This window comes from Hetaerina americana, unplaced genomic scaffold (genome assembly GCF_022747635.1).
Source record: "Hetaerina americana unplaced genomic scaffold, ioHetAmer1.1.p SCAF_8, whole genome shotgun sequence".
Taxonomy (NCBI): Eukaryota; Metazoa; Arthropoda; class Insecta; order Odonata; family Calopterygidae; genus Hetaerina; species Hetaerina americana.
In genome coordinates, this window is record NW_027287427.1 from 194,046 (window position 1) to 211,626 (window position 17,581).

At 45.2% G+C, this 17,581-nt stretch overlaps 1 protein-coding gene across 2 annotated transcripts in view; it reads left to right on the plus strand.

The window, feature by feature from the left end:
- The first annotated feature begins 683 nt into the window (after positions 1–683).
- LOC139697932 (growth arrest-specific protein 2-like) overlaps positions 684–17,581 on the plus strand; it is an 88,872-nt gene continuing 71,974 nt past the window's right edge. For both annotated transcript variants that reach the window (XM_071596792.1, XM_071596793.1), the window contains exon 1: positions 684–1,150. The gene's annotated coding sequence lies outside the window, so the exon portion shown is untranslated. The remainder of the gene's footprint in view (positions 1,151–17,581) is intronic.

Here is a 17,581-nt window from a genome sequence, read left to right on the forward strand (position 1 = left end):
TTTGTTTTCCTCTCCCTACATTTCGAATTTTCTATTCTTCTCCTCGCCCACGTCCTAGCAATCCCCCCCCCCCTCGCGACCCACTCTCCTCCCCTTCGAAGCAGAACGCGTCCCCTTCCCTCACCTTCGGTCCACGAAGTCGGCTCCTGGTGCCTTCCCTGCCTCACGAAACATTTCTTTTCCCACAAGTTCCCTGGCCAACTCGATAAACACTCCCCGAATCGGGGAGCGGCTCCAGCGGGCCCTCCTGCGGCCCACTGGAGCCGCACGGCCGACATATGCTCACCTAATCAGCTCAGCCCATCTAGAACATACCCTAGACGGTAGACTATCGTTATTAATAACAATAGTGGTCCCGTCTACACCCCCCCACCCACTTCGGTCGTCCTGGGGCGGGCAGGGGTGAAAGGGGGCGACGGAGGAGGGGGTGAGGTTAGCGGGGAGGGAAGACGACGTCTCTCGAGGAAGTCGGCGTCTTGTCTGCTGCTGCTCGTGCGCGCGTGTGTGTGCGTGCGTGCATGTCAGCGTGCGTTGGTGACAGGAGGGACCCCCGCCCGCCCGTGCTTCGCTCCGTGGCGGTGTGCGGCGCTGCCGTCGGCCCCCTCCCCTCCGCTCACAGACACACACACACACACCCACAGGGGGGGGGGGCGAAGGCGGCTCAGTCTGCGGAGACAGTCGGAAGAGTGAGCCGACGGGGTTAGGAGTCCCTGAGGGCGTGTCGAGCGATTGTCCCCCCCCCAACCCCTGACCCTTTATCCATACTTACATACAAATACACACACGTATATACCCCTTCGGATGTGTGCGCCTGCGTCGCTGCTCCAGGAAGGATAGTCGGGGCGATTCCCGTGTGTGCCTTTCCTCTCCCGGGTGCCCCCCTAACATGACCTCGGGTGGAAGGAGGAGGAAGAGGAGGGGCCCGCGCTGAGGTGGTGCTCGCCCCCCCCCTTGCCCCCCACCGCTCCTCCGGTGGTGCGTGTGCTCGGTCGCGAGGGAGAGACCCGCGCCATGGAGGTCGCCGTGTCTTCCGTAGCGATGACGTCGCCTGCTCTGGGTCAAGGGTTGCCGCGGTGACCTCATCACACGCCGCTGCGGAGACCGACGCCAGCGCCTCGGGTGGGAATCGAGCCAACTGCTCCCTCGACAGGTAATACTCGTCGTTGTAAAGATGAGTGCAGCATCGAATATATTCAGGAGTCGGCCTCCTTAGCTAAGCACTCGATGGTCAAACGAAGAGGAGACGCTGGGGAATATAGATGTGATGGGGGAAGTCAAGCGTGTAACCCCACGGACGTTTCGCAGTCAGGACGTGGACCCTTCCTCTCTGTAGTAGAAGAAGGGAGTGTGGTGTTTGTGTGTGTTTATATATATATATATATATATATATATATATATATATATATATATATATATATATATATATATATATATATATATATATATATATGTATATATATATATGTATATATATATATGTATATATATGTATATATTCGGTGGGACAGTCACCTTTTTCGACGAAGGAAGAGATTTGGTATTCTTGCTTCCCATCGGAAACTGTGGTTGAGCCACCGAAATATTCACCAAACGATATCGTGAGTGTTCTCCTCCATGTTTTTTGATGTTTTATTCTATCGTCACTCTAATGACTAACCTTTTTCATTTCATTTTTTATTAATAAATACCCTGCAAGCCACCGCTGCTAGGGTGCGTGGCAGGGGGTGAATACACACCAGAATACTTTTTCCCGAACATGACCCGGACCGTTATTATGATCCCCTGTCGTTCGTGGAAAAATTAACACCCTACGTATTTTTGTATTATTAATGTGTGTTTACATTGTTCATGCGTACAACGTTGATCCCGGGTGCACGCCGCCCGGGAGCCCACGAGTGTGAACTCCCCATGCAACTCCGTGGCAAACGCACGCCGCCGTGGCCTTAGCAATCTATACTAACAATGATATCGATTGCGGCCGGATGAGTTGCCGCGGCGGCGGGTTGGGTCTGTCCGACAGACGCCCGCTCCCTTTCCCGAGGGACTCGACCTCGTGGCCGGCGACGGCCTCTTTGGGCGTGCGTGTCCTTCGGGGGAGGGGACCATTGGAAGGCACGAGGAAGAGGAGGCAGGCGGCCGCTAACTTAATCGTCCACCATCGCGTGCTGCCCAACCGCGTCCCGACAGTACATTTATATGCTAGTAGTAGTTTTAGGGTAAGGTGACCGACAGCTGAGGTCATTTTCGCCATTAGGGATGGGTGGGAAAGGATGAAGGGTTAAGAGACACCCGGCGTCGGCATTAGCCTACTCTTTGCGAAAGGCGCCAAGGGATCCACAACTTAACGTCCCATCCGACGGACGGCGTACTCACTCTAAGTGATTTCCACAAAGCACCTCGAGTATGGATCGGGATACCACTGAAAAATATCAGCCGCCTCTGGGATTCGAACCCTGTCCCCCTGGGTGAGCAGCCAGTACGCTAACCATCGCATTAAACTGAATTAATTATTTCTAAACTGGCGTTCTTGTTCGCCAAACCTGACCGTGTTGAATGAGAAGATGCTTTCTCTCGTACAACTGATGATGTACCATTTGGTGCGTCAACTTTGAAGTGGAATTCATTGCCTCGCATTTCTGTTGAACGATGAGGGTGCTTCAAGAGCGTGGCCCACCCGAGCGACGCGACCTACCGGGTGCGAGTCGGACGTTCCCCTGGACGAACTCACTCCGCCCACTTTGCGGCATGTGCCCCCGGCGTGGAAGGGCTCGCTCTACGCCCGATCCCTGCGGCGTTCCCTTTCAGGGCACAGGGGCGCCGCCGCATGCAACCCTGGCCGGTCTCGACCCCCCTCCTGCCGCCTCGCACCCCTCGGCTTGAGTGAGAGGGAGAAAGGGGCGGATCAAAGGGGATGATGCTCCGCTCGCAGGGGTGGGCTGCCTTGGACATTCGGTGCGGCCGGAAAACATCGCGTCCGGGGCCACGAGGCTATGTCGTTCCAATATTAGTGTGCACTTTGACCGCCAGAGAGGACCCCGGCCGTCTGTCGGTCCCGGCCACCCATTTAAACGGATTCCGAAATGTGGATGAAGTGGGGTTGCAGGGGATGAAAACGTCGGTGGGAGGGCCCCGCACCGCGGGCCGCAGCGATCGACCCGACGGTTGGGGGGCGCCGTAATCACTCCCGTCTCGATGGGAGCGCGTGGCATGGGGTGTCTGTTTCCTGCTCGTTGCGGTAGAAGATACGGGTCCCGGCTCGCTAAGCTACGCGTCGATCCTGAAATGCGATGCATCGCATTTCGGAATCCACCAGCACTGCTTGCATCCTACGAGTGATGACCCATTCGCTATCATTTACATCTACTTAATACCCCGCAAGCCGCCGCAAGGGCGTGTGGCAGGGGTGTTAGTTAGACGGTGACCACCCGTAATTAAGAAAAAACAACCGATGAAAAACCGACAAATTTATACAATCCATCAACAAAACATGGTATACATTCGTGCAGAAACCCTTACACCCCACGCACATGCAAACAAACAAACTACTAACTAACATACACATGCACCTGCAAATGTAACTAATATCTTTGCAATGTATGATTTTGTTCCGACTCGTAAATTAAATGTTTTTAATATTTCTAAAATGAATTCGATTTTTTGATCATCATCGAAGTTAGCCCCTGTGAGTCTGGAAAATCACAATCAGCCGAGGGTGTTTCCAAGGGCGGACTCCTCGGCCTTGGGTTCGGCCCTATTGCCTTCGGGGAGTCTCGAAATGTGGACACTGGCGAGAAGGGAACAGTGGGAGAACCCTCGGAATGTCACAGGGTGTAGTATGTACGAGAGCGCGCCTTCTATAGCCTCCCTCCGTACCTCCTACGTGTAGGCCGCTGTCCATGCGTCCCTGAGGCAGAAATGACGGCGGGCCACAAATAGGAAACCCTTAGTACCTTATTGTACCGGAGGAAAACCATAGCAATGAACCCGAAGTTGATGTGCCAGATAAAAGCGCACGGTACAGGCAGTGCTAGGCCCTGTGCGGCGAGTGAATGCTCTGTGATAACGGGGGGGTGTTAATACTGACGTAGGGGGGGCCAGTTCCTTATTCCCTGAGTACTATAGTTTGGTTAAGTTTTATTTAGTACCCTGCGAGCCATCACCAGGGTGTGTCGCAGGGGGTGATTACATATCAGACTACCCTTGACCCAAAATACATTTACCTGCTACCCCGGGCGGACAATGTTATTCTGATCACTCGTTGTTCGCGGGAATAAGGCCATCTTAAATCTATCTGTTCTACACTTAATCTCTTGAATTTAATTGACTTGATCTCTCCTATCGTAGAACAATGGGGGTAATAATATATTCTCAACACCACTGCTAAAGAGATCTCCTTCAAATTGATGCAAGGGCTTCAATCTGTAATATTTAACCTTCGCTCCGTGAGCGATTCCCGGCCTCGCTGCTCTAATATTTTGGATACGCTTCTAAGTTTATCATAAGATCGTATTTTACAAATCTAGCTCCTCTACGTTGCGGGCGATCTAATTCGGCAATCAATCCAACTTCGTGTGGATCTCATAATGTATTTGCAGCATATTCTATAAATGAGGCCTAACCAGCGAAATATAAAATTTCTCTTTGAGCATTTCATCACACTTACTCTTATGAAAAATATTGCGTGGTCGGAGAAAGTAGCGTAGTTATAGCGATCACGGTGAGGGGTGGCGGCGGGTGAATCGATCAGGTGTCACAGTACACATGCCAATTCGGTCATCGACAGCATGTACTACCATGTTGACATCTCTTGCGGGCACCTGACAGTCAATCAATCCACTGGTGGCGCCCTTTTCAGGAGTGATTTCATAAGAATTCCAATGGTTTAAGTGTGATTGAAATGGAAAAGTATTGACTATGAAAAATTGTTTTTCATAATATTTGACTGAATGGAAATGACAAATGAAATTTAAATTTGGTTTCATAGGAATTTAATAATGACCACACCCCGGAGCGGAGGCGATAGCTCGCTGTGGCTTTTAAATTCTCAGTTGGCGAAACACAAATTCATTCCCATATTTGAGACTCGTTTGGAGGGCGAGGGGATGTGTCGAGGGTGGAGAATTTGCACAGCATCTCCTTCACATCTGCAAATCGGTTTCCAAGCCCTTGTAGATTTCGCCCGCGCGGCGTCAGCTCATGGAAATTAATAGCGTAATCGCTGCATTGCCTCCGTAGCGCAGGGTGCAAATTTGAAAGTTTCTTAATAAATACTATTTGCCGTGGAGTTGTGACTTTGAGGGCTGGGCCCCGGATGCTGACGGAATTGAGGGAAGGGGGGGGAGGGGAAGGCGGAGGCGTCGTGGAGTGGGTTGGGACGGACGGTTGGCTTCTTCCGCTCCCTCTACTTAACCGTCTCGCGTCACCCGGAGAGGGGGGGGGGCGTGTCTGTCGTCGTCCTCGGCACCCTGGTTGGACACACACCCCCCTCCCTCTCTGGAATTCATCCATATGGTACCCAGAAAGCCACCGTTAGGGTGTGGGGCACGGGGTGGATCTACACCGGACTTTCAGCATCAAAATTTAAATTTTTAAGGTTATATTTACTAATATTGTGTAGAATACAAACAACGTTAACTAAAGGAACATTCTTTACGGCATTTGAGAGTTTAAAAAAAACTCTTTACGCGAGTGATACGAGCTGATAGTAACAAGAAAAATAATAAAATAATGATTAGTTAGAACGTTGACAATATTCTTTGGCTTGGAAGTTTAAAAAATCATATTTTCCCCCCAGTGCGGTGGTGTACTGATTATTCGGATCCCTTATCGCTCGTGGAAAAAATGATATCTTAAATCTGTTCTACACTTAATCCTTCTAATTTTAATTGGCATGATACCTCCTACCGTAGTGCGATGGGGGTAATAATACATTTTCAACATCACTCCTGGGGAGACATTCTAATTCATGCAAGGGCTTCAATCCGTAACATTTAACTTTCGCTCCATTTAGTGATTCCCAGCCTAGCTGCTCTAATATTTTGGATACGCTACTGAGTTTATCATAACATACATTTTACAAATCTACCCCCTCCACACTACATTTTGAAGTTCCGCTTACTCGTAGCGTGTATGAAATCTGCTCGACATAAGTTGCGAGCTGTTACTTCTCACAGGTATTATTCGCGTCCATTAGAATAAGAAGGCAAAGGGCCGCCTTAAAGTGCCTTGGCTTCATTAGGCGGGCCGCCGAGGGAGGATAGAATGAAACAGTTGAAGGGGATGTGTCGTTTCCCACTGCTTTCGTCGCAGCCATGATGTATCGTACGTACGGCGGGTCTCTTGTTCCGTGACGTCCTAATCGTTCGCGTTGACGTCATTTCGTCGTCGGTTTGGAGCAGATATGAATTAATGACAGTACTTTGGATAGGGTTCCTTTCTTTTGTAATTGATTTAGAAATGTTATTTCTACCGCAGTCTTCCGGATATCTTGTCTACCGCAGTCTTTCATGGATAAGACTCGGGTTTTTCCTCTGAAGTATTTTTCTAATGTGCTTGCCTAAAACTAAAAATGCATTTGGCTCATTATATCTTCGATGTATTGTGAGGTGCGTTTAGAAAGATGTCGTGTATTCGGGGGCGGTAAGAAGTTCAATTGCGATGACCTGTGAGTGTGGATGGTGGCCCTAATACTGGAGAGTGCTAGTGGAGGTTGAATGATTGTGCTTTGACGGTTGAGCAATGACTTCGGGATTGGTTTCTTGAGAGACGCAAAGGGGGAGTGTTCCAGAGAGTAAACGTGGATTCTAAGAATGATGAAATCGGATTACTTTTCATAAGTTAGCACTGCCTTCTGCAGGCTCCAAAATAAAGACAACGACCCAATTCTCATGGGTACAAATACCACGCGTTTAAGGATTTGGTTTAGGCGCGAAGAGGCTCCACTAATTTCTCGGAAAACCATGGCGTGGGTGTGGAGGGAGCGGGAGGGCTTAACGGATTGAGGAGGGCGCGAGGGATCGAGTTTGACGCTGACACCACCTGGGAGGAAATTACTTCGAATCCCTCGTTATGCGTAAAATGGGCCACCCAACTGGTGAAACAAGAGAAGAAGACTCGAGCCAATCGTATAGATTCAGAACTCTTCCTTCCCCCCTTCGCCGGCCCCGGCAACGTCCTTAACTGCCTGAACAGAGGTCGCGGGTTCGATTCCCGCCTGGATGGGTTTTCCTCCCCTTAAGGCTTGGCTGTTTGCAATTTAATGTAATGTAGAGGGGTTAGGTGGAAGAAGGGACTATACTTAAGTCTCAATCTCGCCCCGATACAAGCCGTGAAATAAATAAAAATGAATGCTCCACGATCAGCAAGCGGAATATATCCAATTTGTATGTCATCTGCCATCATTTTATCTCGAGCGATTAGGACTATTCCACAGCACCCCCTGCCAAACGCCATCAAACTGCTGCTCGTGAGAAATGGCCCGCATGATGTAATGTACATGCAATTATTTCCGAGGCCTCTCTTCGTTTTTCCTTTCTCACGCACCTGCTGATATCCCTGGGAAGTCGGGCAACGGACTTGTGCCGGAGGATTCGCTCGTCGGGGGCGGACGTATCCGTGCGAGCGGTGTACGCAGGTGGTGCTCGCGAACGGCCAGGGGCGCCACGGGTGGGGTGAGGCAAGCACGCCGAGCCGGAATGTCAATGCGGCCGAGTTTGAACGATGCGTCGTCGCGATCAGTGTCGAAGTTTTCGATTGGCCAGACACAATTTAAGGAACACACACAGCAATGCAATGCCGACTTCCTATATACGTGTGTGTGTGTGTATACGGATTTGATATCGACTTACGTACTTTACTTTTCTCCTTGATTATTTGGCTTTCTCTCCTGGAATTAATTTAAACACATGCCTCAATGGCAACCATTCCACAAAATCTTGGCCTTACAGGCTTTTGATGCAAACGTTATCCATTAAAAAGTAATTTAATTGTATAAAAAGGGAAGCAGTTTTGGCATTATGTCGCGGATGCAGTTTCTCCTATGTTGTGTACATTTTTTATCGGAGCCTACCCTTTACAATAATATTTGTGTGAGCGGTAAAAAATAAAGAGTTTCTTTCCTTTTTTGACGCTATAATTAAGGATGCAGGTCACAAGAGGATGCTCGCAATTTGAAAATTTCTTTTCATAAATCTTAATCGAAGCGCTAGCCAATAAGAAAAGTGCTACCAATTAGTTTTTATCAACTAATTTTTTAATGACAATAACAACAGAAAAAATATATAATTTAAAAAAATAAAGTAATGTTTTAATTTTCATCTTTTAGAAAACTGAAAAAGGAGAATATGAAAAAGATCATAGAGAACCACGAGAGTTAATGAGAAAAGCAAGAAGTCTCTTCACTATTGACATGGGCCAGTCAGTTACACTGTTTACAATCGATATATAAAAGTCCTGCGCGGGCACTTTCCTCGGGGGATATCTAAATTGTTTCTTGATATTTGTCATTTATTTTTTTTTTGGCTTTGCTGCTTCAACTATTTCATTTAGAACATCTCCGACACATTCTATAACGATGACTCACAATTCATAATAATAAGAATTATTTTTCCAAAATATCTCCTTTACAGTTTCACATGGTCTTTCGAGGTTTAATGTCACGCTTATTATAATTGGTCCATCATTTACCTCCCTTCAATACAGCTCATTGTTAGCCCACTCCACTGGCAAATGAGTTGACCCACACTTCAACTTCTTTAATTTTATATCTTAAACGCCAATGTTCCATCGTTGATATTTTTCTTAAAACCTGGCTGGTAAGCACAGGACATTATTATGCTTTTTTTGTATCCATCAATAATTTTCTGCTTGTTAAATTGTAGATGAATTCAAATTTCTGAATGTTTCCAATAATGCTTGCAAATAAATTGTTTGAGTTCTTCAGTTTTATTTATTTATTTTATTTATTTATTTATTTATCGACTTAATTGGGCTTGGGCCTTCTTCAACCTAATGAGATTTTGAATTAATATGGTGGAATAGTTGATAGCTCCCATTATTTCACTTATTATTTAGGATATATTTATGATTTATATCATTGAATTGCAGTGTCCTGCTGATGGTTCTTTCAGTGTTTTTGATATATATTATCATCTGGATTCACCTTGTGTTTTCAAAACAACAAAAATAACATCGTTTTTGGGTGATCTATAGTAAAGGGTGTAAAGTCACTGAGTTGGATCTTAATTTGGAGTTTTATTCGTACCAATATGAAGGTAATTTTACCTATTTGTCTCACAGTGTTTTCTCTTCTCGATATCTTCCGCTCTCTCTGCTGTTGATTCATTCATTTCATTCATTTGACCACCATTGAAACCTATTTCATTATTATTTCCGTTAATGCCACCTTACTTCCTGAAAACTAACAATTTAAGTATTTCCTACGTACTTTTAGAGTGTCGTTCATCGTGTGAGTCCATTTTCTTTTGTGTTAGCATAAGTGCCGACGAATTTGTTTATTCTTATGCCTTTTTACCTCTACGATGGTATCAATATACGAGGGTTATTTTTTTTTAAATTACGTCCGTTTGGTCATGGAAAATGATTCCTTAACTTTTCTCTACAATCGACGTCTATTTCAAAGCCCTTTTGGTATCGCTGTGCCCGCTTTTTAAATCCCCCGGCTTAGAAGTTCGTCGCGTGGGAATGGAGCCAGTTGACTATCTTTACGGTCTCGAGTTCCTCGTTGTGTTCAAACCCTTGCTCACCAAGCCCCTGTGCACATGGGTGTAAGAAGAGGGAATAGTCGCTTGATTCTAGGACGGGACTGTCGATTGCGACCACAAAGCACTCGTCCATTCAACATTCTCTGCTCTTTGTGTTGGTCGGTTGACATTTTCGGCACACACGTTGCACACAATTTGTGATGTGCGAGCTGTTCCGTCGCGATCGTGTGAATAGTGGTGCTCCCAACAAGAGGAAATTAATCAAGCAGAGCACTAATCGTCAGTTGTCAATCAAGATCTTGAGTTCTTGGTCCACTTGCTCAGCGACGATTTCATCGAATTCTGGATATTGGGCAATGCATCATGCAAGTTTGTTCGGCCATTTTTGAAGTCTCGACGCCCTTTGATTTTGACATTTCCTTCGCTCATTAACGGAGGTCCATAATCTAGGCACAACTCCTGGTGAATTTGGGCAGCTGATAATCCTTATGCTCGCATTAATCGATTCACAGCACGCACTTCGAAATTGGTGCGAGCATCGATTTTCGCGGACATTGTCATCTGCACTCACCGACAGCCAAACGATTACGGAATCAAAACAATTACTTGGGTTGCTTTTGGAAACAATCAACAGATGGCGCAGCATACGTACGACATAGTTCTAACCCGCAAATATTTAAATATAAGAAAGAAAACAGGTCTTACGTTTCGAAAGGTCTCGTCTTTCTTTGCTGAGTTCTCTTTGTTGTTGTAACGCTTCCTTATTGTTTAATATTCATGGTTTGTTTGAACTACACTTCAAAACAAACTGCACTGTCAGGTGCGGTTTGGTTTAGAGTGTAGTCCAAGTAAATGCCATTTCAAACCTCAATGCCATCTCCAAACTGCTGGTTACTCTTTCATCCCTATCGTTTCCGAGTGAATTCAGTGTAGACCTATTTCACTGAACCTCTCTGACGAATGATAAAAATGCTTTTGGATTCTCGGTTAAATATGGGGATCGGGCCGAGGCGGTGGTTAACGTACAGGCTTTCCACCATGTGAGCCCGGGTTCGGCTGCTGGAGGCGGCAGATTTTTTACAGTGGTATACCCTACTCCTTTGTGGAGAGCACTTTGAGTGAGTACGATGTCCGTCGGATGGGACGTTAAACTGCGGACCCCTTGGCGCCTTTCGATATAAGAGTCGGCTACTGCCGACGCCGAGTTTCTCTCCACCGTTCCTTTCTCATCCTTCCCTAATGGCGCAAACGATCTCAGCTCTGTCGGTCGCCTCCCCTAAATACTACTACTACTCGCTTAAATATTCAGCTAATCTTTACCATATTAATTCGCTTAGCGCTTACCGAAATTGCTTCTTGGCATTCGCCCTTGATATCTCATAAGCTATCTCGTCCTAATTTCGCTAGAGGTATCGCTCCTTACATTTGTCATCTTGGCGTCACATAGCCTTCGACGTCACAATGATTTTCTAGCTGCCGCGTTGTACCATCTAGATCCCATGTTATCTTTTGAAAATTCCCTGGGAATGAACTTGTTGACTACTAAGCGCGTCATCTCATGGAAGTTATTCCTCGCATCCTCAGTACTTCGGTGTTTTCTATATTTCTGAAAATTTGCAACGAAACTCGGCAAGACGCACTTAAGTCATTGTAGTCCTATTTTTTGAACACTTAAATTTTTCCTTTGAGCTTTTTATTTCAGGCCTCAAATAGGGAAAACATGGCGTTACCTTCTCGGTCGCCACTAATTCTGTAAAGAGTTTCCATGTGTAAGACGTTTCCAGGTATATTCAGTGCTGAAAAGTCACGATTATTATCGTTCCTAGTTGGTGAAGTGACATGTTGATGCACGGAGTTCAGCGTTAAGGGATGCAATGGGGTGTGGGGCCTCGCCCGGTGGGAAGCCAGTGTCCTGAAAGTCACCTTACCCATCAAGCAGTAGAATGCGAATTATAATAGTGTTATATATGTTTAGATACACATAATATACACAAACAAATCGCTTATACTTCCTTTTCAATATGTATTAGTAATCGCATAACATCTTAGAGACAGGTTCCGGTCCAAAAAGATACCCTCACCCACAATCCTTCATTTGGTAATTGTTATTCCCATCCCATTCCCCACGTTCTACATCCCGCTGTATCCAGTACACAGTTAATAAAAACGGAAGTATCAATTAGGTGGTCGTTAATATCACTCCACTCGTCAGGACTCGACAATTTTCATTAATCTGCATTGCATCCGCTACATCGAGTATTGGTGTAATCCTCAATTACATCATTACTCCTTTGTCAATTTCAAATGATTCCCGCTCCTCCCATGTGCATTGTAGCAGCCTCCCCTCCGTACCCCCGCGCCGTCTCTTCTCCTTACCTTCTCTCATCCCATCCCCCATTAGTCACCTTGCCCTCAACTCACAACAGAACTTAATTAATTCTATTTCTGCCGATGGCGGTATCGACTCCGGGTCCCTAAACGTCCCTAGGTTTCAGGACATTCTTTTTGTATATGTATGTGTGTGTACACACTTTTTTTCACGCACGCACACAAATATGCGGGGTATGTTCAATAAATACGCGAACTGGGGCCATAAAAACTTTATTTTGCAAAATTTAGTCTGCATCGATTTTGTCCCCTTTTCAAAGTACTCTCCATTCACTGCTATGAACTTATTCCATCTTCTTTTCCAAGCACGCGAACTGAGGCCATGAAAACAGCGTATTTTGCAAATATTTTGCAAATTATAGTCTACATCGATTATGTCGCCTTCAAAGTACTCTCCATTCGTTGCCATACACTTATTATATCTTATTTTCCACTGTTTATGGGCTTTGGTTGCAATGGGCTTTTTAGTTGCCTCGTCATTTCTTGCTTTGTTGTGTCTACATCTTCCCAGTGATACATCCCATTATGACATTCTTGCATTCTGGGAATAGGAAAAAGTGGACGGGGGTGAGATCTGGCGAATAAGGAGGATAATCAAGGATGGTGATAGAAATTTTAGCCAGAAACTGGCGAACAATCAATGCTGAAAGCACAGGTGCATTGTCATGGTGAAGGATCCATCGATCATGTTCAGTTAAAATAGTGTGTACCCCTGATTTACTTAAATTCAGTTCATCATCTATCATTCGGACAGTTTTTCGACGATCGTTAAGGACAAGGGACCGCACACGATCAATGTTGTCGTCAACACACGTGATTTAAGGTCGTCCCAGCCTTGCAACATCCGTGGCGTCTTGTCGGCCATCTTTAAAACGCTCAATCCACTCGAAAACGGATGTTTTCTTAATAGAGATGTATCATCGTAAACAGCTGTCAACATTTCAGAAATTTCTTGATAACTTTTACCATACTTTTACCAGACTACGTACACATACACGCATGTTAAAATTATACAAAATTCCAGTATTAATGATACAATACTCTTGTGGATTCACGTACAAATGCGCATGAAGTTCGCCAGGGATCCACATGGGAACCTATGCCTTCCCAACTTTAACCCCTCGCCCACCCTTGACCTGGTCACCTGATGGCCATTTTCCCCCGGGACCACTTCCATTCTCGGGCTTCCCTCTTCTTTGCCATCGCCCCCGGTCACGTGCCCGGGAGTGACCCCTACCAAACGCCACCTCCCTCCCTCAAGGCCGCACCCCAACCACCACGATCGCCCAAACTAGTTGTTCTCCGACCCCACCCCCCAAAATAAGAAGTTATATCAATACTGGGGCACTATTACCATGGTTAATGATTACCATCATTTATCATATTTTCATATTATCATTAGTATCGGAATTCTACCGGTTAATGAAGGTTTGGAATGGACTACTAACTACGTCTTTAATAACAAAACACCACCTACTCTTGCATTACATTTGGCCTCTCTTCGACTCTGTGCACTTCCTTCATCATTGGTTTTCCTTTCGGCCCATTTCACCTTCTCCATTCTTCTCCACACCCACATTTAAAAGGCCTCCAGGCTACGTCTATCCACCTGCTTCAATGACCACGTTTCCGCGCCGTACATAGCTACGCTCCACATCAAAGTTTTTACGAGTCTTTTCTTAACATCCTTAATCTACGTCCCTGTCATCAACTCCCTCCTCCTTGTGAAAGCCTCTTTGCCTAGTGCAATTCTTCTCCTTACGTCCCTACCACTTTAACCGTGTTGGTCCAAAACACTACCGAGATACGTAAACGGTTCTACCTGCTCTACGTTTTGCGGTCCTGTTTTATTGTTTGGCTTAGCCTTTTTCTTTCTGAAAAACCGCATAACCTATGTTACATTTATATTTATCCTCATTCCATATGTATCTCACTGAATTTCCAATCCTTGCAACCCTTTGACTGACTCATAAACAAAAGCTTGAACTTCGGCAAACCTAGCTGATTGCAATGTTTTATCGATCATGGACAATGAACGTCTGAACTGAATTGCATCTCCGTCTTTCCTCATGGACTAATTAAAATGTTGCATTTTTTTATCCTAGGGCGAGTGGTATAGTATGTTCTCTCCTCATCTCTCGCGCCAATCGTGGGTCAATCCGCCATGCGTACACATCGGACACATCGTCCGTTAGGCAACTGCGCGCATTAGTTTTCAGTTGGAAAATTTACAAGATTTGATCGTCAAATTAAATACCTAAATAAATTTCCCAACAGAGTATCGATAACCACGCCAGATTAGATACGATGAGTATGAAATGAAACGCCCCATGATTGGTGTTCGGGATGTGGCGAGACGCGTCGCCCCGGCCTCGATTCGGAGGGGGGGGGGTGTCGAGAACGTCGGCGCCTCCGGGGTGCGCCTCTAAGGAGCGAACCAAGGGTGAAGGGAGGCTCCAAGTGTGACTCGTCGTGAGGCCGTATTGATCCCTCCGGGTGATGTTTGAGATTCTTTAAGGTCCATGCGTGATGAGGATGCTGTGGTCTCCGCAGTGAAGAGGCGGATTTTTTTATGAGGGGGTTTTCAGTTCATCCAAGAAATAGTTGCTGGTTTGACACGTATGCCCTGAAAACCCCGGGAGAACTAATCGGAGAGTTTTCCATTCGCCACTGGTATACTTCAACTGGAAATCTTCAAATGATATTTCAATATTTTGCGGATTTTGCTCCACGGATTTCCCCAGTGATCTCTGTACGTGTGTGCATCTCGAAGGAACTTGGACAAATATTGGACATATTGTACTTATGATGTGATCTATCTACACTACCCCCGAAGGTACGGGGAGTAACTTCTTACGGCATCATGACTCGTTTGTCTTACAATATCATGGGTTTCCGAGGATTTTTTAGCGGCAGCCATCCTACTCCCATCTCTCTCTCTCTCTCCTCTCATCCTTCAATCTCTAATTCCTCCAGTTCTGCCCTCGATTGCTCTCTGCTCTGGAGCACACGTCCGCCCACTCGCTATGTGGCCAATCAATTTCCCATCTCCCTCATGTTGGCCTCCCATTGGCATTGGTTCCTCTCTTCGCCCACTCTCCCAAGTTCTTTGCCCACTCTACGATATTCCCATCTTTCTTTGGTGCAACCCCGCTCACATCGCCTCCAATCTCTTCTCTTCTCTGCTGCCCATCTTGCTTACACGTCAAGTGAAAATAACGAGTTATTTTAATGGAAAATATTAATTTATACTATAAAAATGTGGTAGATGGGAAAATTCTGGGAAGTTGAGGTTGAGGGAGGAAGAGAGTAGGCATTTTGGACGGAATAAATGAAGGTTGGAGATATTCTGAGCTAAAAAAATGGTTTACGGTTATGAGAAATCTGGAATCTAAGGAGATTTGCTGTTATGTAATGCAGGGATTAGAAGTGTAACCTTGTTGCACTTCTCATCCCTGCCTAACATGTTAGGTTTATTTATATTATTATTATTTCATCTTGTTATTTTGCAATGGTAAAATATACTGAAAGATATGTTACGCAAAAACAAAAAAAAATGTATGCATAAATTTTGAGAAATGGGTATAGGAAAATTACCACTCGAAATAACTTGAAGGAAAATATTTATGTAGTTCATGAAAGCATTGTTGATTGAAAAAGATTTAAACTTAAATGTAAACATGTGATATGAGTCGGTCATATTTTAAGCGTGCTAGCAAATGATTATAAATTACAATGGCAGCATAGAGGGGTCCTTTTTGAAACAAATAAGTGGAATGCTGTGTTACATGAACCTTATTTCTTTGTCTTGTGGCATAAAAATGGATACTCTCATTTTTTAAATAGACACTCGTTTTCTCGAAAATGACATGTGTATACAACACATGTCACAGGTAAGATTTCAAGATTAATGAAATGAGGTCTACACGGTTCTCTTTTTGGAATTTCGTCCATATATCTAACAACTCGTTTTTGCATGATGAATACTTGGTCAGCACCTGTAGGAGAGTCCCAGAAGATAATTCTATATCACAATACAGATTGGAAATTATCAAAGTAGGCTGTTTTTAAAACTGCTTGATCTACAATGTTTGATAGGTTTATTAGGGCATAGGGAATTCTGGAAAGTTAACTGCATCAGGGCCTAACGTGTTCATTGCAGTTTAAGCTTTCATCAATTATTAAAAATTAAAAGGCTGGTGCAGTCAACTTTCTTCAGAAGATTATCTTAGATGTAAAGATCAACTTCAGGGGTTTCATTTTTGTAAGCTCATTTTTTGTGAATCGGTCTCCTAAGAGTGCTAGGGAATTATTGATATTAGGCTCAAGCAATGAGCTGTTCTTGTAACTTTATATTAAACTCGTGCAGTCTGCATAAAAAATTATTTCATTACTCTTTGCATAGGTTGTTAAATCATTCATTCTGGGGCCAAGTGGGAGCCAGAGCATTCACGGTGTGGGACCTAGTATACTTCCTTGCGGCACACCGAAGTTAATTGTACTTGTATTGGATCAGTGATTGCTTCATATATTGATGGAGTAGGAACCTACAACTTCCACTACCTACTTTCTGTGTTCGAGGTAGGATTTAAACCATTTTTTTGTCATTCCCATAATTCCACGATGTTATAATTTTTCCATCGACAAAGGGTGGTCTAAACAATCAAAGGCTTGAGAGAGAGAGATCATTAAAGATTCCCGCAGTGAATTTATTATTATCATAGCCGATTACAATTTTATTGATGAACCAAGCTGAAGTAGATCTGGTATACGTTCGTGTTAGTGTCGGGACCCATGGAAAACTACTGCAAGTGAAGGTAGTAGTAGAGGTCTGCAGGAATAAGTCTGCATAAATTGCCGATGGATGACTGAAATTTGCCAAACATTTCGTTGGAATGTTGTATAAGTGCCCAGCACCGAAACCGCAACCAAATCAATAAAAATAAAACATTAAGCTCTGGGCGCAGACTCGGCGCCGTTTTTTGCAGTTCTTATGCGAATGTTATCATTTACGCGGAGTAAATTCGCTCGGGGTTTGCAATCAAGTAACTTTCACTCGCATTGGGAGGGGACACGCTGCCAATCATTCCGAGAGATGGAAACGTCTTCTCATCCAAGCGCATTCAAACCAACGATTGCATTCTGGAAATGTTTACAAGCGACTGACAATGAGTGGCAACAGCGGGGCGAGCGATTTTCCGAAGAATCAAAGGGAAAACGCAACGCCTTGCTGACTGAGAGAGTTGCAAGCCACGATACATTCGTTATCTCTCCCAAGCGACCGCTTCAGTGACGATAAGAAATTAAACACCCTTTGAGGTCTCCGATCGGTGGGACTCTCACCTTCGCTCTCCCTCAGCCTCAGGGGGGAGGAATGCTGGCGCGACCCGATCTCACATCATTCCGTATCGCGCGACGATTTACGTGGGAACGAGAACTCAGGCGCCATCTCAACCCCCGCCCCCAATCCC